Here is a 23,506-nt window from a genome sequence, read left to right on the forward strand (position 1 = left end):
TCAAAACCACAGACTTACCATTCATAACCACATATTTTAAATCATTCATAACCACACACATTTTTTTCTATTGTTAAAAAAGAAAATTTGGAAGGTCAATAATTCAAAACCACACACATTTGATTTACAGTTAAATATTAAACATTTATTGTTAATACTTAATTGTTATTAAACAAATGGTTGTAAAAATAATTCAGTATACCTATGAGATCTTATAATTGTTATAGTTGTAATAGTAATTGAAAAATATTCTTTATGTAATAAGATATAATAAAGTATGTATAGTAAATAATACTTAGATTAAAATAAATGTACAAGCTACTAGCTAGAGTTAACAAATATTCTATTAAATTAATTTAATTGCTTATAATTTTGTTATTTTTATTAAATATGATTAATTGCCAATTGGTGTATGATTCTAAACAATTTAAACGATAATATGATTTTAGATAAATGTGTTCGTTATTGATAAATATCAATGAGTGCGGAATTGAACAATTTGATTTTTGGAAAACTATGTGGAATTTATGTATAAAAGTATGCAGATTTGACGATGATCGACTGTATATTACGGTCAAAGAAGGTATTTCAAATATTGTTTACAATATCATGTTACTGGTACGCAATGTTTGATTAAATATGGGCAATGTGAAATAGATGATTTTAAAACTATAATAGGTATCTAAAATTCTTACAATCTTACAATGCCGGATAAGGTCTACTTTGATAATTGGAAAATGTGAATTGAATTAAATTAATGTTGTAAAACATTAACAAACATAATATGCTCCACACTTAGGGTAATATAATATTAATGTGGACATTTTTCAATTTTGATGGCCCAATGTTTTATGTAGGTATACTATACTTTATCCTTTAGAATACTGAATACAACATATTTTATCAGATATTGTCTTACACAGTTTAATTGTGATTAAAGTAGTTAATTGAAAATATTATAAAATATTGAAATAGTCGTTCTATATAATAGTATAGTTTATAATGTTTATATAAAATATAATATATTTTCGCATGTTTCTAATTATATTTTTAGTAATTTGTTCTATTTATTTAATTATATAGGTACTAAAAATAATTAATGGATTTCCAACTTAGCCCGTAACATATTATTATATACTTATAATAATAAGCTTGATTCATTATATTTAAGGTAAATATTTTAAAAATAAAATAAACCACTTGGATTATATTATTTTTGTTTTAACATGTAGTGTAATTTATAGAATCGATTTCAGTAACTTTGATAAAGATCTATTTTTAAGACCTTAATTAACTTTAAATGGTCCAGAATATTTTATTTCCTAGATAAGCAGCTCAATTTGTTTTCTTCCCATTCAAAATTATATACCACAACTTAGAAATATAACTATTAGAATTATTTATTCTACGTCATGTCGTTCTGAAAATTACTGTTTTCAATTTGTAAATATAGTTCTATATTTGATGCATAGTGTTTGAAAATCAAATAAAAATTAATTACGAAGTTCTTAGAACTAGTGTTGATAACTTAAAATCGGAGAGAACAACTTCTTGACTCTAACATATTTAAAATGCAGGAATAAATTATTATAAATTATGATATTAGTTTTCAAAATAATGTTTTAAATACATTTCAAACGGTTATGATAGCATCTATACTATATAAATATATAATACGTTATGTTATGTATAAGTGCTTAAATCATATGACATACTTTTGCCGGAAAATGGAGACAATTGAATTTGACTACATTATTTAAATTCATTGAATAAAATTTCAATAAAGATAAAACGAGTATTTGAATATGTTCAGTTTAAAGTATAATAATTACCTTTACATGAAACAAGAAACTCGTTTAAACTTCATTGGTATATTATTGTTATTGTTATTTTTTATTTAAAATAATGGTAGATTAGGTGTGTTGGAAAATATATACATCGATTGTTATTATTTTAATAATATAATAAGCCTAATTACATTGTTAGGTAAATAAAGTAATAATTGAATTAAATATGTATAAATAATAAGTTATATATTCTTATAATTAATTAGATATATAAAAAAAACTTATTTGTCTGCGGAGAAAGTAAAAAAATAGATAAATGCTTAAGATCATTTTATAACATTTAAATAATTTAGTTTTTAACATTTTTTCATTTAATCGCTATGATCAAATTGTGATACACTATTCATCGATAGATTGAAAAAATAATTATTCAAAGATCTATTATACTTAAATATTATATTATTGTGTGCTATCAATAACATATATTTAAACGTTGTGTAAGTTATGAATTATATCGAAAACCATACATATATAATATTGCTGATGAAAATGTATTCATTATTCGAATGGGGTTTTATGAATTCGTGAGAAACCTCCCCTCGAGCTTTAATCAATATTCGTAGGGACTGTACAGCGTCAGAAGCAACGTATAGGGGGTTATTAGTTTCACTGTTATTTACTGCCATCCAAAATGGCCGGGCGACCATAGAATAATGATCAAAAATAATTTATATGGTGTACGATAAATCGGCTCTACAACAGCAAAAATAGATAAAAATATTTTAATCGAATATATAGTATCTCTTCGTTTTAATACGAACAAACCGATAATACTATTATTGTAATAAAAACAAAGTCGAAAATATAAATCGAAAACGTTTGAAAGTAGATATAGGTATGCAAAAATGACGGGACAAATAATCTAATAATTAATTTTTATTTCAAGCATATTTTAGGACATAAAATATTGTATTTCTTACTATTTCAGGCGAATAATACAGTCAAATAAGGAAAACAATATCACATTTATAATGTATTTTCTCGCGCATTATTTAAATATCTCGTTTATAAAAATCATTCCGAGGTCACTGTTGAACATATACTATGTACGAAATTTAAATAAAATAAATCATGGATCAACAAATATAGAATGGTGGTGACGGCCAATTCAACGTAATCGGTTTTATTAAAAAAAAAAATTAAAAAAAAAGCCCTCACGTTGATGGACGTTTTGTGGTAAACGTTGATGGTGATATTATATTAAAACGGCTGCCAGACACGAGGGTCGTGATATATTATTATCATTATCATCGTCGGTGTATTGCGGATTTCGGATTTTCCGGGAAAGGGTTGGTCGGTTTAATTAATGCGTGTTTTCGGTACGTATGATATAAAGTACGCAGTGGAGTTTTACAAAGTATTCCAAAACTATAAATTTAATAAATATTTATATATGAAAAATAAAGGGTGGTAAATAATAATATTTCGCATACCTCGTGCAGGATCGAGGGCAAAAACCACGGGCGACGACGTTGAAGCGCACGCGCGAGGACGAATCGGCAGCACCACTAGACGACGACGACTACGACAGCGATTCAAAAGTGTACAATATATAATAATATAATTTCGAATTATTAAATTCGACGAACTCGGTACGTCAACCCTCGCTACGACGTATTCTATTATTATCGGCAAATCGATATGCCCAATATCGAATCGTTACGCTCCGTACGCGCGAATCACAATATATAGGTACCTATTATTATAACAATATTACGGTCGAGCAATAAACGTTATCATAATACCGCGAAACGAGCGTAGTAGAATATTATTGTAATTCTGTCGTCGGGACGCACTCGCGACGGATTCACGTCATCGGCGGGTGGAAAAATCGCGCGCGAGGCACACGGGTACGGCGGCGGCGGCGGACGGGCGATGCGATGCGACTCGGTCGGTGCGCGAAGTACGACACACGACACTGGAGCAGCGTACACACGCGGCGCGGGAGATCGCGGCCGGTTTGCATGCGGTTCTGACGGCGGCGGGGCCGGTTGTCGGACGGAGCGGTGTGAGACGGTCGGCCGAGGTCGGTGTGTGCACGTTCGGTGCAAGACGTTAGGTTAGAGACGGTGCAGTGCGAGAGTGGTCGCAGCCGAGTCGCGAGTATATTCGTAATATACGTATTTATTATAAATCGGAGAGAGAGACGAAACGCGAAATGAGCGAAACAACAACGGCACGCACGCACGCACCAACGGTAGAGTGGCGTATGTGTGTGTGCTGTTTGCGCGTAAGTTTGCGTGCGTCTTGCGCGTACACATATAAGAATAGAATCGCCGCCGCCGCATTTGAATAATAATTTTATTATTCGATGCGTGCCGACGACGCTGCCGCTGCCGCCTCGGTGGAAGGGGTCACCGGGTGTTCCCCCCGCGTGGTAGCCGTCGCCGTCGCGGTCTCCTCCGCCGCCGCCGCCGCCGTAGTCGTCGTCTTCGTTCGGACCCCCGTTCACATACTACCTCCCCCCGCACGACCACCACCCCCGCGCGACGGTAAATTTTTATTTCTTATTACACCTGGGGAGTCGGCGGCCGACGTGAACCGGTTGTGCGAAAGCTTTTTTTATTTATTTTTTTTTGAAAACGTCCGTTTTAAAAATTTCACCATCCCCCGTCGCCGTCCGCCCCGGGGGATGCGTGAGAAAATCCGCGTCGAGCGCGAAAATAAAAAAGTTCGAAATGCCGACGACCGGTTTTTCGAAAAAAGCGCACCCCCTCGGCCACGCCGTTCTTTCGAGGGTTGCGCGTGGGCGTGCGGGAGGGGTGCAGCGGGGTTTGTTTACTGCTGTACCTACGAATGTGAAACCCGTTTATCACCGCGGCGGGCGTATATTGGTATGTTATCGCGGTTTTTTTTTTGTTCGTGTGATTTTGATAAGTCATCGTCCGTTTAACACACATAGTATCATTACGTAAAATAATAATACCTATGAGATACACTTCGGCGGGAGTGGTACATTTTTTTAAAATAAAATTTTATTATTATGCGCATCACTACGAGTAATATTATGATATTATATGCTTAGACGGTTATGACATTTTTACAGTGACCCGAGTGACTTATAACTCAGATAATATTACTATTTACCACCAGTAGTTACCAATAGTAAACCATTCACGACAATTAAACATTTTTGTGATACTATGAAATCGATATTAATTATCCATCTAGATCGGATTATAAGTTCAAAATATTAATAAATTATATTATTGGTAAACGTCTACAATCGTCTGCCTTTATACTAGAATAAATTAACGATTTTATTATTAACACATGCGAGTTTTATAATAACGAATGTTTTCAAACCGTCCTCTAGGAAGTTTTTTTACCTTCCGCCCACGCATCATTCGCGCATATCATGCCCGTGAGAAACCATAAAAGGGGGACTCGGAAAAAAAAGTTCGACGCACCGACCGGTTTAGGCGCGCGAAAAAACGCGCTTCCTATTCATTCGTAGAGGGTTCACCCCTGTTCGTAGGACACAATTTTTTCGGAATTCCATGGGAACGGTCAATGTGCATATGAGAATATGGGAATTAGTATTGAGTTGAAATAAATTTTTTTAAATTCGCACAAAGGTTCAAAACTTTTGTCAAACTGGTTAGCCAAGACGAAATAATAATACCAATTGAAAATTTTTATCAGCAACAATTTTTGTTTTTTTTTTGTTTGTTACCTACAGGTTTATGGTCTCAGGGTTTCCACATAGCATAATATAATACCTTCCGATACACATTATATTAGACAAATACATTTTTTTTCAGCTCTGCAGCGAGTCGTTAAAAACGAATGCGATAGTCCTGTCGAGGGTAGATTTCTAGCTCTATCGTTGGTGAAATTATTATTACATTTTTTTTCTTGCAAATTGTTTATTTGCATAACTAAAAGAAAAAGTTAACCTTTTATATTACATTATCTGCAGAACTCTTCAAAAACTTCCGTTACACAATTTTTATGTACGTTACGCATTAGCCGTAATAATACCTTTTAATCTATACATTATATATGTACCTATATAGTTTTTCTAACCATATTCAATTCACGTGCAGAAAATATATATTGCTCAATAGAGTTATTATTTGGTTTTTTAACCTGCGAATATAATAATTATACATTATCCTTATCCCTATAATTTATGGCAATGGCATCATACAGCATCACTGTAGCACTGCTTTTAACTAAATATTTTTGTACTAATTCATTATTTTTTATGAGTAAGTATTGCGTTGATTTAAAAAACACAAAGAGTGCAGTTTATGTAAATACATGTAACTATTGAATAGTATCTATATTCTGTATCCTTAATTTTTTTTAGAACAAGAATAAATAATAGATTTTCGGTTTCCAAGTTGTATTGATTTGTAAGTTTGAAATATTTTTAGGTCTATGTAATATGTACTGCTACAGGTCTATGCTAAATAAACTTAAGAAAACAAATAAAAATATAATTGTTCATAAATCATACAACTTCACCTACTATAAATATTTTTGATGTTTTGATGGCTATACTATAGGAAATATAATGGACGTACGTGTGTGTAGGGTGAAAGGAAAGCGTAGTCCATTTATTATCAGGTCTATGAAACAATTTAATTACATTTCCGTAACCACGAAATATATTGCATAATGATTCCTATACAAGTAATGTATATAACTAATACGTATACGTATATATATTGTGTCTTATGGAATAAAATCCATTGACAATTAAATCAATCGTAATAGTACTTATCAAATATTTGACAGGTCTCTTTGTTAAAATATTCGATATAAACTATACAGACAGGAAAGCCATTGATAAAACTATATACCTACTGAATGCAATGATGTAGATATTAAATGAAGCCATCAGATAATACAAATAGGTATCTATACAAAATGTAATATTGTTGGACTATGGCGAATCCTGTAGTCTATGGGTGTATGTTTAATTAATAATTCTGTGCTCGTATGCCATAAATATAATTGAATAAATAATCCTTTGTAAAATAAATAAAATACATTTTATTGATATTTCCCATCGTACGGTTTTAATTTCTTTATCTTAATCTTAATTATTATACGTGATTTCAAAATGTACCTAAGCAATTATAATAATTGATCATTGAAATTGTGAACTATCTTAGGAGAACGTTATACCTGCATGTGTTGTCTCCGTCTTACACACGTACGACACTGCAAATTTTCGTCATCCAGTTTCAAAAGTATGCTTCTAGTTTTGGTATAAGAGTGAGTTGATCTATTATAAAATTAAAATTATTAAGGTAAATTATTGTTTATTATTATTTTTTTTTATTACTTAGCCTTTTGTTGAGCTTATTTCTAAGTATTTTTTTTTTATGATCATTTTAAAATGTAGAGTTTAGAGTTTCAAAAAGGTCATAACTTACTTAAAAATAATATCAATTAAACGCTACAAGGGATCCTAAATAATTTTACTTTTAAATATTATAATAGGTCTATTGACTCTTATATCAAAACTAACAGCATACTTTTGAAACTGGTGAACGAAAATATGCTATGCCGTACGTGTGTAAGATGGAAACAACACATCCAGGTATACAACGTCCTCTTAACAAAGTTATTTATTTCATAATTATTGGTACTGGAAATATTAAAAAATATCGCAATTTTTTCATCACTAATTACTCACCAATATAGTTATGAGAATTATTTAAAATTAATATATTTCAATTGTATTTTCTATGGTTCATAATTATTGAACAACCTACTACTATACTTATCGTAATAACAAAATATTTTATAATTTTTCTTAATTAGTTTAGTATTGTTTTTAGTTGTTATATTTGTATATAGATTCTTTTTATATAATTGAAAGTTGAGGTCGTTTTCGGGATTAGGTCTTAGCACTGTGCGTCTACGGTGTTGGATATTTTGTATTTTTTGAACTTGTCTTTACATTTATAAATTATAACAATCCGTAAGTAGATGTTTAACTATTAATGGCATTCCACAGGTCTTACATATTATATAGGTGGATCTTCCTTTACGATCAGAAAATTATTTTTTATTCTAGTGTGTTTGATTCTTAGTCTATTATAAGTTTTGTTCTTTTTCTTTTCTTGATAGTTTTGTAAATATTAGTTACTCAAATCTCTTTACCAAGAAATCTTGTATTATTTATAATTTTATTTATTGTATATGCATGCGTGTGTCCATCTGTGTTTAATATTTATTTTACGCACAAGTCGTATGAGCTGAAAATAATATTATCTGTAACGTACGCAATTTCTTAGAAAGCTGATTGAAAATAATTTAAAAAGAAATAAAAATATGTTTTAATATTCGCCTAGACTATTTTTTTTAATAAATCATTAACACATATTATAATAGTTATGTTTAAAATATATTACAGAATAGATGCAACATTTTACATAATGAAATCGACATTATAACCTATTTTCACATCAGACTATACTGCAAAAATACCACCCACAAAGAAAAAAAATTGTCAGCAATTCGCGTTATATAATGTGCGCATTGAGGTGGTCTTATCAATCGAAATATTATTTGCTACGTTAACAATAACGTTATAGCTGCCTCGTTGAATATAATGTTACCTCATATTTATTATAGTAGGTATACTTCCTACCTATATAAATTTGAAAGTATAATTATTAGACGATAATTAGTTGAAAGTTATAATTGGTTTATAAATACTGGTCATATTATAATAATTACGTTTAGAGTGTTTAGACTTATTTTATTACAGGTAATTCAAACAGAACAATAAACAATGTAAATTAAAGTTGAGTTTTAACTGAACGCAGATGGACTTAATATGTTAAGTACTTTTTAGAATTAACATTGTTTAAATGTTTAAGCATTAATAGTAATTATCGGACGCTAAGCCATCATACACAATGTATCGCGGTCCGTTGGACGATATTATGTCGGGTGTAAAATGTTAACTTTAATAACATCATATCGGTCAGAAGCCTGATATAATATTATGTACTCGTATAAAATGTTCTAATTTTGATATTTTAATTTTTAAACAATTATTAATTTAAAAGGACTTCGTACTCCCTTGAGTTTTTTAGATACTTGTCTTTTCATAACTCACTATAATTTACGTTCAAAAGTTCCAAATTGCTGATGTTTGTTTTAATTTTTAAATACAAATATTATCAGAATTTCTTAATTTTCAAGCCAGTTATGATAATTCAAAATAATATTAATATGTTAAAGTGCTCATAATTCGCTATTAATAATAAAAATATTTTGTGAAAAACGGATCACATTTTTAGGTATATACTTTTGAGTTTGATTACATGGCCAATATTTACACTGATACTGTTACTAGTATTATATAGTGATATATAATACTTCTTATTCACACCACATGGTTTTCAACAAAAAAATTATTAACGTTATTTTATGTTAGAATATAGTACAGTGATATTATATACACATATATATATATATAAAGTACGTATACAAGATATATGACTTTTGTATATACTTATATACTTGCTTATATTACATAGTACCTATAATTTTATTATATAATGCGCATAAATCTTGTTGCTCCCAAGTGAGGAGAGTTTGTCGGAGGCTAGAGAATAAGTCTATAACGGTATTTTTGCGACCTACGGCTATCGCGAGTTTTCCATCTCTTATCATGCACACATACACACACACATGTCATGCACAATAATAGCTTTTATGTATTATTATTATTATTGTCTTCGTCCCTCTTGCGCGTATGTTTTATTGTTCAGCATTATGGACCATCATGGTCGTTTAGATTTATGTATCGACGGTCTAGTGTAATGGCCGGCCGGGCGCTTTTTGGAGCGCACGCGCACTCGGCTATTAGTGTGGGCGCAAGTTTGTGTGTATGTGCCACCGTCGCCGTCGCAAAGTGGAAAATGCACACCGATCGGCCGGCTTTGCACCGTCATACCCCCCTTCATGGCTCACCAATTGCGTACGCACATGTAAAATACGACCGATCCTTTTACCTCGACGACCGCCGCTGATTCGCGCCAAATTGCATTTTCTTTTCTCTCTATAGCCTCGTCGCTAACCCAGTATACAGAGCGATTCACCAAGCAAGCAAAGTCACCCCCAAGTTTTCCTTTAACAGAGATTTTATTCAAAGCCTGAATTTTGAAACTTTCAATTCACTCAAAGGCCGTGTTTTAAAATTCTTGAATTTATTGTTTTTTATTTTTTTTACTGCCTTCTTAAAAGAGTGTCCTGTGGCAATACAAACTTATATTTTCCAAATGACAACACCCTGTTTATTAATTTTTTTTAAAATTTTGATGAGCCTAAATACGATCGATTAGTTTTTCATAGTTACTTAAATCTATAAACTAAGGATAATTGCAGTCCTTATGAAATGGTTTTACAAAAGTACAAGATTAAGTATTAAGTATTTATTATACTTGAACCATTTTTCAAAGAAGGGTTTAATGTTAAAAAATAGAAGTTTGTATCTGAAAATAATAATTCTTAATTAGAACAAAAAATTCTTAAGAATTTAAAAATTCCAAAAATCAGATTTTGTATAACTGTATTTTTAAATAAAAAGAGTAATGAGTATGTTTGGTGAATACTTATTATACTCTGTAAATATTCTATATTAATAAATGTCAAAGTTTATGTGTGAATGGGTATACTGTATAAATGATTTACAGCTAAGTCTATCGCACTTATATGGTTCTGAAATCTGGTAGGTTATATAGGTAGGTTACACCTGAAGGTATGCACTTTAAACTTAATTTTTTAAATTTTGTATTTTAATAAAGGGTAAACGGAAAAATTTAAATTTATATGCCTATATTTCATATGTAGTCAAAGCCGACCAAATGTATAGTTAATATTTAGTGGAATTTAAGACAGGATAAATCCACTGGAGTTATTTAATTAGTTACGGTCAACAACTCACGGGATCAGCTATAATTAATAAATATAATTATGTCTACTACCTATATAAAATTAAAAGCCTAAAACAAATGATACTTTTACAAATCCATATAGTTTTCTACCAATTTACATACAATTTTCGTCAACATATTTAGCTACAAGATTCGAAATATTACACTGCTTTTTATTATTTAATTTTTACTTTTTCAGCACATAAATATTGAATATAATATGTAATTGACTCACAAAAAACTACGCATTTTTTGCCATTAGTTACACAAAATAATTAATTAAATAGTTGTTATAATCGGATATGATCTTAGAACTGTACTTTATGTCTAGTCAAAACAGCCCAAATAACCGTGTTAAAAATCTGTGCAGTTTATACATAACGCAGTTTAAGACCTGGTAAATCCACTGCCAGTATTTGATTTGTTAAAACCGTTAAGGGTCACCAGCTAATATTATATAAGTCACCCATTGTTTTTACTTAAACTAATGAGTGTTTTCTATAGTTCTATACTATGCACGTCAAAACTTTGAATTTTATTTAAACTATTATACAAGTTGTGTGGTATTGAATTCGTTGGACGGTCGGGTCACATTTATGAATATTTAGAAATTAATCAAACGCTTTATAATATAATAACGGATGTACAGCGGTTATAATATCCGTTCGTACGGTTTATCTACTATATGCGAATTTCTGTACTTTGCGTTTTATGTGATGAGTTTTCATTTTCCTCTCATCACGTTCACATTATTATTATTATTATTATTATTATATATATATAGGCCGTATATAATAATGTATAGTTTCGTACAATATTATTATTATTTATTATTATACATTCGACGTTGTAATCTACATAATATTATAATATATAGTATTGTTGTTTTATTATATTATTAAAGTTTGATTTAGTGGCACTCGGCTACCGATGCGCGTGGTTTTACACAATACGTACAATCCATAATATATATATTATTATCATATACCTAACACGACACTATAACTATACATACTTATACCTATATTAGGTATTACCCGCACAGCCTTCTATTATTGCAAATGTACAGCAATATAGGTATAAACTCACAAAACACTATATACCTATGTGATATACGCATGGAATACACGTCGATCTGCAGACTCGCCCAAATCGTGTATAATATAATAATATGATGTTACATTATTATTATTCGTCGTCGTCAACACGTCCTGCAGGACGATGCACGCGCGTAATCATTTCCATTTAACCGATCCCGAACGCGCGACCACGTGGACTTTCGAAGGAATTAAATTTTAGGGCTTGCGCTGCATAATAACGCTGCCGTATTAATACAATAATATATTATAATATATATTATATTATTATATTTGTAGATCGATGGCGTTGAGCGAGACGGACGTACGGCGATCAAACGGCGCACATGGACGGGACGGCCGGCGAGAGCGAATATTTGCCGACAGCCACGATATCGTCGCTATATTTTAGTGAAATATATATTAATGCGATATATGTAATACACAATCACCTTTTGTCCACGAAATCGTCAGCAACGGTGCCGATGTACCGTATTCCGTGTTAGTAGAACGACACGAGGGGGTGCTGACTACTGTATAACGTATATATACCAGCCCTACTGTACTATATTATGTACGACTGTTGTACGATATTACATACTATATAATTCGACTGCAATACCCAGCCATTTTATTTTTATTTTACTTTTCGAAACTACATATTCATGTAACATGTTTTGCGACCAACGGGACTGCCATATTATTTATTTATATAAAATCAACGGGCCAAAGCCCTTTTACAAAAAAAAAAAAAACAAAAACATTACGTGTGAATTGGCTCAATATGAAGAATAAAAGACAAGTGATAATAATCAAAGTAAAAATAACAATAAAATCAAAGATAAAATTTTAGTCTATAAAACAAAACTATATAATAAATATTTAGGCACTATGGTTTAAAAATAACAAAGTTTTAACTTTAAATACTAATAATAAGTTTATTGCTTTATATCCGTTTCTTTTAAGTCTTTAACGTAAAATTGAACGTCAAACGATTTCAAACAAAATTATAACACGCAATATCAACGTTTTATGGTTGGAAAAACCTTTATTAAATTGAAACAAACATATTATACTTCACTGAGATCCGTGTGATAGGCGATAGCCTTTCGCTTTTTAGTTAAAATTTAAAACTATAATTTCAATATTGTTTGAGTTATTTTACAAAAAAATAAAAGGAAAAATATATAACCACTAGATTACCTGCTATTCAGTAGGTGTATAGTATACACTGTAACTGAGTATAATAGTCAATATAAAGTATCCACGTGTCTTAAAATTAAATGATAAATCATTACACACAAAACACGATTCTGAAAGAAGACATTCAAACACGTGATATGTTTTTTTTTACATCGCTTCTAAAATAATCTTCCTCTAATACCTACAAAAAATGTTGAATGATCGACGATTCAAGTTCTTCAAATACGTAAAAATATGTTTAAAAAAATGTTCAATACAATAAGTACCTATGTATACTAAAAAATTCCAAAGATAAAAATTGTAATTAATATGTAATATGTATGTGAGACAGATATGTTAGAGGTGATAATATTTTTATAACGTTTATAACAAATATTGTAATCATAGTGGAAAAAGTTTTTTTTATGAATCATTATTATTCGCTGACGAATGGTACTATGAACAGAAAAGCACTGTTTCCAAAGTAATATGATCATATTATTCATTGATATACCAAAAATATAGTATTTACACGTATCAATATTATATGAGAAAACGGAAAGTTTAATACCATTTAAGCATGGTCGTTCAAAATACGTCTTTTTCTAAAATTTTCAAGTTAAATATATAAGTTATATTTATATATTATTTTTGTAAATATTGTTATGTATATGTTATATACCTTTACCAAATTATTACCTATTATTAATTTTCCTCTGATTAAGCTGTCGTACATTCAGTGATCTCATTCGACTATAGCCTCCAATAGAAACAATAAGCGGGTTCGTGATTTGCTTCCAGTAAGCGATGTGTGGCTTATCGTATACACTTGGATGGTTAAAGCTTCGTTTATTGTTAACGACGTTTAGTATACCTACCGGTTATATGGATTTACTAACGGTCACTCGAGACATAATCGATGCACCTTTTGAAATATTCTGTTTTTATATTATATAAAGAAATTCGGCGAACGACACATTAGAGCCGATGTCGGCTTTTAACTATAGGTATAAATCGTAAAATTTGCAATTTTTTAAAATGTCATTGATAGTAAAATGTGAACTTGTTTAAATTTTATTAAATGTTTATGATAAAATCTAAGGACTCGGTATGTAAATTTGAGATTCATAAAATGGTTTACCACATGCACATACAGTAGTTAGTATTGAGGTGGTTTTAGGAATATATTAAAGTATAGGTGAGTACAGCTACATAATATTAAACTACACCACTGTTAAATAATTATGATATCGTATTGCAGCGACGTGATAACACATTTGAATCACTTTCCAACCTACAATTCGATGCATAAATAATGTGTACATATTTATAGGTCCAAATAACGGCATAACGTTATTAAGTATTTAAGTGATTTGTAGATGCAATAGTTTTAATCGAGTTTTCCTACCCTTTGAGCGTCACGTCACGCATGGCTAAGACGAACCTGGTGTCAAAATTCCTATAGAATTTTGATTAGAGCTGCAGCGTTTCCCAAACTGTGGTTCACGGACCGCTAGGGGTCCTCACGTGTACCGGAGGGAGTCCGCGAACGTAAATTGAAAATACTATATATACCTATTATACAGTATAGTATAGTATATAAAAAAACGAAAATTGTATTTTTATTAAGGAATCCGCAATTGTTTTTACTATCTCTAAGTAGTTTGACAGAGAAAAAGTTTGGGAAACATTGGGTTAGAGGTAAACGGCTGATTCGATCTCAGTTACTATCATAATAGAATCTAATGGTTATTTTTTGTTTTTCCCTATATTATTTATTTGGAAATATCCTTACTAATGATCTTAAACTAAATTTTAAAAGATTATAATATTTCATTGTATAATATATAATTATTCATTATTATTAAAAATTCTTAATACAATTTATTTATGCGTTAGGTACATATTGTTATAGTTAACAAATTAAAACTGATAAAAACAACAAACTGTTGATTCTACATTTCTACATGTGAGTATACCTACTTAAATGATAAATTATTATTAAGTAATGTGTAAAGCCAGTAATTATAGTATGTTTAATTTTGTGATTGAGTGACAGTTGCGAAATCATCGTTTTATTATTAACGCTGGTATATAGTGGTATAGGTCGTAGCTCGTATATAGATAGGTATGTGACACATGGATAATAGAACAGTAAAGTTATTCATTACACCAAATGTAATTCGACATAACGTAACTGTTGGTCGATTATTTTCCCTAATCACTGATAATGATTTAGATATACGTATATTGTTGTATTTCACAAAACAGCCTTTGGTGTATGGGAACTTGCATAATAGCAGTATTGCGCGCTTTTCCTATAGGCTACATAGTCTACCTTCGCGTTATTATATTATTATTATACCTAATGATATTAAACATTTCGACGTTGTCGAGATTATTCATAACACCGCATATCTCATAGCGACAATGTCAAATTTAACATAATTTAGGAGTAAGAATACAATTCAAAATACAATGTATATACTATAATAATATATTATATTATATATTTTACAGTGTATGAAGTTGTATAATATGCAATCCAAATCTATACGTTAGCCTAACACATAAATATAATTTGTTTCTTATTATTTCGATGGTAAAAATAAGTTTGGAACGTACCGAGTAAGAGAAAAAAAATATTTTTATACACAATCTGATGTTGTCGATATGCAAAAATAAATTATGACACTATACCCAGATATAGGTATGGATTAGTCATTTTAAAAATGCGTACCACCGCCCACTGGCGTGTACGGAAAATACGTCGCCGAATAAATTACGAAGCACCTACGAATGCAGCTGCTGGAACTGGAAGGTATACTCGATTTTTCTATAAACGCACATTATACACAGTGCGTTAGGTCTCTACGGGCAGAAAGAAGTCGCGGCCGACGTAGGGAAAAAATGTGTGCCGCGACCGCAACGATTGCACTGAATATCGCGAGCCACGGGTGCGTGTAAAACAATAACTAATAAGAGACGGCGGCGGCGAGAAGAGATAAAACAATTGTGCAGCCGGCTAGGAAAGAATATATGTATATATAAAAAAAAAAATAAATTTAAAAGAACTTAAAGAAAGAAGGAGAGGAAAAAAGCAATCAAATAGTGTTCAGCGCATGCACCGCGAGATAGAAGATTGACTGCATTCTCTGTGCATCGTATTATACGACGACACGTCGTACATTATATTATTATTATGGGCACTACGTAATACATCTGCACGCTTTGCGCCGCCGCCAACCCATATGCAAATTTATCGACGGGCTGCCGACCTACCTTTCGGACACCTCTAACCACCGCCGCCGCCTCCGTTTGCCCGTTTTTATCTGTTTTTACTTTTTTTTTTTAATATGTTATATTATAGCTACAATACTACCAATATGATAATAATAAGTGATTGCGAATGAAATATACACTGGAGGAGTGTTCCCAAAATTGTGAGGGGGAAATAGTGTAACCCCCATTAGGTTTTTTTTTTTGATCTGTTGATTTTTAATTTTTATTTTGATACAACTAAAGAGGTTTTAAATCTCGCAGTATAAATGTGTAAAATAAACAGTTAGTACAATAATAATTGTGCTTTCCAGGGCAAACTTCACGCAATTTAGTATCTAAAGAGTTTAATGCGTGGGATAAATCTTTAGAAGTAGCAAGAGATATATTACACTTTAGGGTAACTTTTGTACATTGTAAACAAATAAACAATAGATTTAATCGAAGAGAAAAAACAGTAACAGAAATAATAATTATGACTATTATAATCAAAATTACGTACTAGGTATAGGTATGTAATAGGTATACCTATTTAAAATCATTAGGTGAATTAATATAAAATATTGTTTATAATGTTTCACAAGTCTGCAAATTCTAAAACTATATAAGAAAATGATTTAGGCAGGTACTTAATAATGTACAATAAACATTGTATATTATTATGTCGTAGGCATATAGTCAAATTAGGCATTTCACAAAATACCTATAGGCAAATAATCAAAGAGTTTAATTTTTATGCAAATTCACTATCTGTCTAGACATTTAGTTAAATGCCTACTTTAAGTTAGGCAAATAATAAAAATTAAACCTTTTTATATTATTTTAAAAATTAAACTTTATTTTCTATTAATTATTTATTACTATTTTGTATATAAAAAAAAACTATTAATATAATATGTATAAATGGGTTAGTGATAGACATGATTGGAACGGCGTTTACCAATTTGGCATAGAAGTTGGTATAATAAAAAAGTAGCTACCAAATATATTACTCGTCGACCTGCATGTGACCTTAGTTTATGAATTTTTAAATTTGAGTAGCTACAGGTAGCATAAAATTTCTCGTGTAGTGTGTAGTGGTCACGGGAATATAGTATGTTTATTGTTTATCATAATATAATACCCAATAAATATAGTTAACGAAGTTAATGTAAATAATTATTTTAACTTAAAATTAACTCCTTCAATTTTTGGTTTTTAAAATAAAATTATAAGTACGAATGATCATTAAAATAGTAAAAATACAACAATAAATTATAACTTCATAAAATCGTGATAATAGATTTTAAATATAGCTACATTGTATTAGTCATTAATCATTATGTATTGGTAAATAATAAAACTTAACAGATAAATTGTATACATTTTTATTTAAAAATAAATCAAAAACACATATAAAATACGTAGTTTTTGTATATAAAATTTCTAATGCATACCGGTGATCTTTATTTTATACATACAAAATTAAAATATACTGTTTAAGCACATTTTTTGTAATCAGATAATTGTAGTGATTTAATTTATAACGAAAAATAAATAAAAACAAGTCATTTTTAGAATAAAGCGTATTTAGTATTTACATTACGAGAATTCTGGTAGTACCTAATTTTAATCATACCAAATATTAGCTATTCTTGTATGTAAATTTAACAGTATCTAGTAATTTGGTCCACACGTTTATTGAATTTGTCTACAATAAAGGTGTTGTACATGGGACGTGGTCGTGTATAGTTAAATAATTCAACCGTAGGTATCGCGTTTGCATGGTCACACTTCACACACAAATCATCTAATTAGAAGAGGAAGAGACTCAATTTTGTGTAAGTATTAGATTGCACATCACTTTTAATTAGTCAACTACCTATATTATATTAATTATTAAAATAATATAACTTTTTCAATGTAACGACATAGTAGGTACCTGTATTAAAATTTAAAAAATAATAATAAAATATAATAAAATAATATTTTTTATTATTTACGACAATACGACATACGTATATATTAACTAGCTATTAATATATTATTATCATTCGACTGTACTTAATATTTATCAATAAAAAAGTTAGTTGGATGATAATGATAAAATATAATATTTAGATATTATTAGTACTTTATACGACATACGTAATAAATAAGTTGTAATGTATCATAATTCATAACTAGGACTGGGATTTTGATGTAAAGGCATGTTTTTTTCAGGTGTTTTGAAACGTTGCTCCGTAAGTATAAAATGTGTTCTCGGCGATACCGATTATTTTATAATATTTTTTTGCATTTTTTCATATTTTTTGACAAAATTAATCTTAAATGTATTTTTAGGGAATTTTTTGACGATATTAGTGCATTTTCTTGGTTTTTAGATTTTTTAAAATTTTAGAATTGATATCGAAAAGATAACGAAAATTATAGCATTTATATAGCACGATAAGTTATCGTTGATAAAAATGTTATCATAGCTAATCCTTGATAAGTATTACTGAATTAATAACTAATTAGTACGTCCAGAACTAAACAAGTAACAAATACCATAAAATAAAAATAAAAATATATAATATACAATTATTTTCCATATTTAAGCAATAATAATTATAATTTAAATGCATTTTTTGAGTTTTTTTAAGTCATTTTTGCGTTTTTATAATAGTATTAAAATCTCAGCCCTATTCATAACGAATTATATTAAATAAAAAGTTTGCAAAACTATTAAAAAATAATATTATTAGTATACGAGTATAGCTTGGATTTTAAAGTATATGCTCCTTTTTTTATATATGAGATAGAAATATAATTTTTTTTGCATAAATTCGTTTCACGTTATTCTGATTTCAAATAAATCAATTTACTTTTGCTTTTTCAGCTCTTTTTTTATGAAAATGCTTTTTTTTTGCTTTTTTCAGTTATTTCAACCACAGAATTTTTTTTTTTTTTAGTGCACTTTTGAGCTTTTTAGAGACTTAACAGATTACATTTCTAGCCCAACATATACATTTTTAAGTTATCTGACCACATTATATTTATACAATTTTTATTCATAAACAAATAAAAGTAATAATCGAATTCATCAATTTATATTTGAATAAATTACATTATTGATATCTAAAATCATAATAGACTTAAAACAAGGTTTATAATAAGTATATTAGAAATTATTATAGACGTATAAATTGTATTAAACTTTAATTAATTTTAAACTCTATGTAGAAAATTTTAAAACATGAATCAATTCAATCGGAATCATTAGGACCATAAATTATTTTTCAGAATATTATTATGTTACTTAAACAAATGAGATACTGATACATATTTTGTTTGTTGAATGATGTTATGTTTGACATTATAACTTACCATTATATTATTATAATTTATATTCTTCAAGAAACTCCTCCACTGAATATTATGTTTCATTATAGTATAATAAAACATTCCATAAATAATTTAAACGTGAAATGTATAACGACCTAGGTCCTAGACCACTTTTGTTTTTAATAAATTATTAGAAAATATTATTTCAACAATAAAGGAATAAAAATGCCAATATGATTATTTCAGGAAAAATATTATTGTAAATATTTAAGTAAACTAAGTAAGTGTACAACATAACACATAAACAAAAGCATATTTTGTAAACATCGGTGAAAAGTTTTTTTTAGATTATTAGAAAAACAAAAAATCGGTATTCACTAAAACTATAATACATAGGTATTATAGTTATAATATAGGCTATATTGAGTATTATAATATTAATTTATTTTTTTATTTGTAATAAAATAAAAAAAAAATAGAGTGGTCTAGTGAGTAACGCTCTGCTGTATAGTAGGTCACTATATAATGGACGTATTAAACTTGAATTCAATGAATAGATGTCATTGTAGATATATGGAAAACGTTTCTGAACAGAGATAATTTGTCAGCCTAGGATAGCCTGGATATTTTCCAGTGGATGGTGAAAAAAGTGGTTTACGTTTTAATGATCTGAATACTTCCAAATTTAAGTATTTTTATAACTATTTAAGCCAAACTTATGGAAAATCTTGTATTATATTTTCAAGTTTTAGTAATTTATATAGATTTTTTTTACTAATTTTAACTACAAAATAATTTTAAAATATTCATGATTTTGGCGAATTGTTGTTAATATTTGAACTTCAAATGCTAATTACAAAAATTGTGGCTATGTATTCTTATTATTTTTGAATCACTATTAGACTAACTTATGATTAAATTTGTATTACATTTTCAAGTATTTTGGCTTAGCAAAAAATTTTTTATCGGTATTTATAAAAAAAAAAAAACTAAACGAAAACGAATATTAAAAATGCCTATAAATAGCATTAAAATAAGCGAAGTATTTTGAAAATTAAATTAAGCAAGAAAATGTTAATCTAAATAACTGATAAAATTTTCAAGTATCTACAACTTACTTATACTTTTTGAATAATAACAAATACTTTAAATCGTTTGATGATAAAGCGATATCGTTACGCAATTTCGTAAAAATTTTAACTATAAACGCTATTAAAAAAAAAAATGTGACTTACGATTTTTGTTTTTTTTTAACTACGAGAAGAATGATTTATGAGAAACTTTGTATTAAACTTTCATATTTTTTTGGGCACCCAAAATGTTTTTTCGACCTTTCAAAAAAAAAAAAAAAAAATCAAAAAAAAAATCGTAAATTTCAGTTGTCTTCAAATAGCTCAAAAAATTCCAAAATATTTTGAAAATTAAACTGTATATAGATAACACCAATGTAAATATTTAGTGAAAATTTAAAATATTTACAGTGATTTGTTTTTGAGTTACAAGTTTACAACCATTTAAAAAATTTAAAAAATTGATTTTTTTGAAAACTGTTTTTTGTGAAAAGAACTTTTTTTTTATAAATTATAACAATATTATATCAAACATTATTGATTGTTATTAAGACGATGCTACATCTGCACGTGTTGTCTCCGTCTTACAAACGTACTACATAGTAAATTTGACTTCATTAGAAGTGAATTTGAGTTATTAACTTTAAGCAAGTTGACCTAATATTAAACTTATAAGTAACAATACAATCTGTTAGTTTTGTAGGTTTTAGTATTTCTTATCTTTTAAATATAGTAATGAATGATTATTCAGGTAATTTAATCAGTTTGTAATAATATGATGTAAATTTTTATCCCTATTAAAATTGTTAACTTTTTTCAGTTAAAAAATCCTTTTTATCACATTATGTTAGCTTGTTAAGACCGATATTTCAAATATTTAAACTGTCTAAATTAATAAAGATAGCACAGATATTTTTATTGGAAAGTAGGTATAATAATGTGAATTGTAAATATCCTGAATTGTATTTTACACACGCGTGTTTATATATAAACACTTACTATTAGAGGAGAAAGGTGGAATGCAGAGGTGACAATGATTGTAGAATTGTAGAAATAAAGTTATCGACTGCAAAGTGGGCGTGATGCGTATAAATAAAAAAATACCTGATGTAATTAAATAGTAGTGAATGAAGATGTGAAAAATTATTGCTATAGCCTTAGCTTATAGGTTATAGGTGTGTGTTGCGTGTGTATGTCGTATGTGTAATAAATGTATATATTATTATGTTTGCGTGTGGGTGCAAGTATTTTTTTACATAATATAATCATATGTCAATATTCAATAGTCAACAGATAAGTCAATAACATTCAATTACTTTGTTAGATATTCAAATTAAACGAAATTATTTTAAAAACATTGATTTATTAAGAAAAAATGTATGTTATATAGTATATAACATACATTTTATTATGTTTACAATATTATTGTTATAATTATTAAGCACAATGTTAGTTTTTTTACGAGTATAAAAATTAAACTTCATCGTTTTATAATTTATCGGTAAAGAAATAATTTTCAGTTGGACGCTGATAAAATAAATATCTCCATAATATAAACAAAAATTCTATTATAATAATCATAATCAATAGACAATAGGTTTATAATAGTATACTATATAAGTTATAATAAAACCAGTGTTAAAAAAGTAATTTTTAAAAGTATTTAAGTCATTATACATTAATTTAGAAAAAAAAATATTCCAAAATATATACCTACTACTCAAGTCTTGAACACCACTTTGAGTAAAGTATTTGATCATTACAAAAATACTTTCAAATGGGCACTGGAAAAATTAAAGTTAACTACCTAAATAAAATTTTTTTCAAAATTTTATTTATTTATTTATCATTACAAATTATTGGCATTTTTTCTATGACAATAATATGCGCATTTTTAGTATGTCTTCTTTTATGTCATAGGTGTCCCCATCATTAAAAATACATTTTATAAAGACACTATTTAACTTTATAAAACACCCGAAAAGCTACAAATAATTTATATTTCTTATTTATCTAAAGCAAACGTAATTTAAATAAGTATTTTAGAGTAGGCAGAAGTGAAAGACTGCTGCAATAATGATATACGAGTAGCTATGAGGATGATTCTAAATTAAATTTCTGAATTGTATTTAATGACCTTCTATAATCCATGCAATTTTGTATATCGGGTGCCTGACAGAACTAAAGAATTAATGTTTTTTCAACATTATTAATTAGTAATTTAAACTCTATTCGGGATGGTTAATATTTATAAAAATAGTATTAAAACATTAATTTGTTCGATTAAAATAAAAAGTATTAAAAAAAAAAAACTGATTATCATTCAAAGCAGCGTTATTTAAAATAGTAAAATACTTATATTCCTAGTACACTGGGAAACTAATTTCCGTATGACCTATACTAATACTAGCACTAATTATTTTAATACCTTGTTTAAAAAACTGCAGCATACGATCTAAAACATTGTGTTATTAGTTTTTGTCCAGTAATCCATAGTTGGTACCTATCTACAATTAATCGAAGGATAGCATTTTTTATTACGATAAATATACAAAGGCAAACCGCAAAATCATCTAAAACTCAACACACCGTAACTACCCGTATTATTATTACAATAATAATTATATCACCTATACAGGTAACGGACAACGACTAAAAGTATAAAGGTAAACAATAATTCAATGGACCACAACTATGTACGTACGCGTCGAATTGATTTCAGCTAACCAAAAACAAAAAAATCTATTGGTGCACAATGAGTACACTATAATATGTATCGCACGATAATTAACAATATATTATATATCACAGACTCGGTATTGTATATACTACAGGTA

The 23,506-nt window shown here is 28.7% G+C and overlaps 1 long non-coding RNA gene across 1 annotated transcript; it reads left to right on the plus strand.

The window, feature by feature from the left end:
* The first annotated feature begins 15,623 nt into the window (after positions 1 to 15,623).
* Positions 15,624 to 23,481, plus strand: LOC126555928 (uncharacterized). The gene is made up of 4 exons (XR_007607019.1): positions 15,624 to 15,835; positions 17,995 to 18,113; positions 18,496 to 18,515; positions 23,308 to 23,481. It is a non-coding gene; the product is annotated as an uncharacterized LOC126555928 (long non-coding RNA).
* The last annotated feature ends 25 nt before the right edge of the window (positions 23,482 to 23,506 follow it).

The sequence above is a fragment of the Aphis gossypii genome, chromosome 1 (assembly GCF_020184175.1).
Source record: "Aphis gossypii isolate Hap1 chromosome 1, ASM2018417v2, whole genome shotgun sequence".
Taxonomy (NCBI): Eukaryota; Metazoa; Arthropoda; class Insecta; order Hemiptera; family Aphididae; genus Aphis; species Aphis gossypii.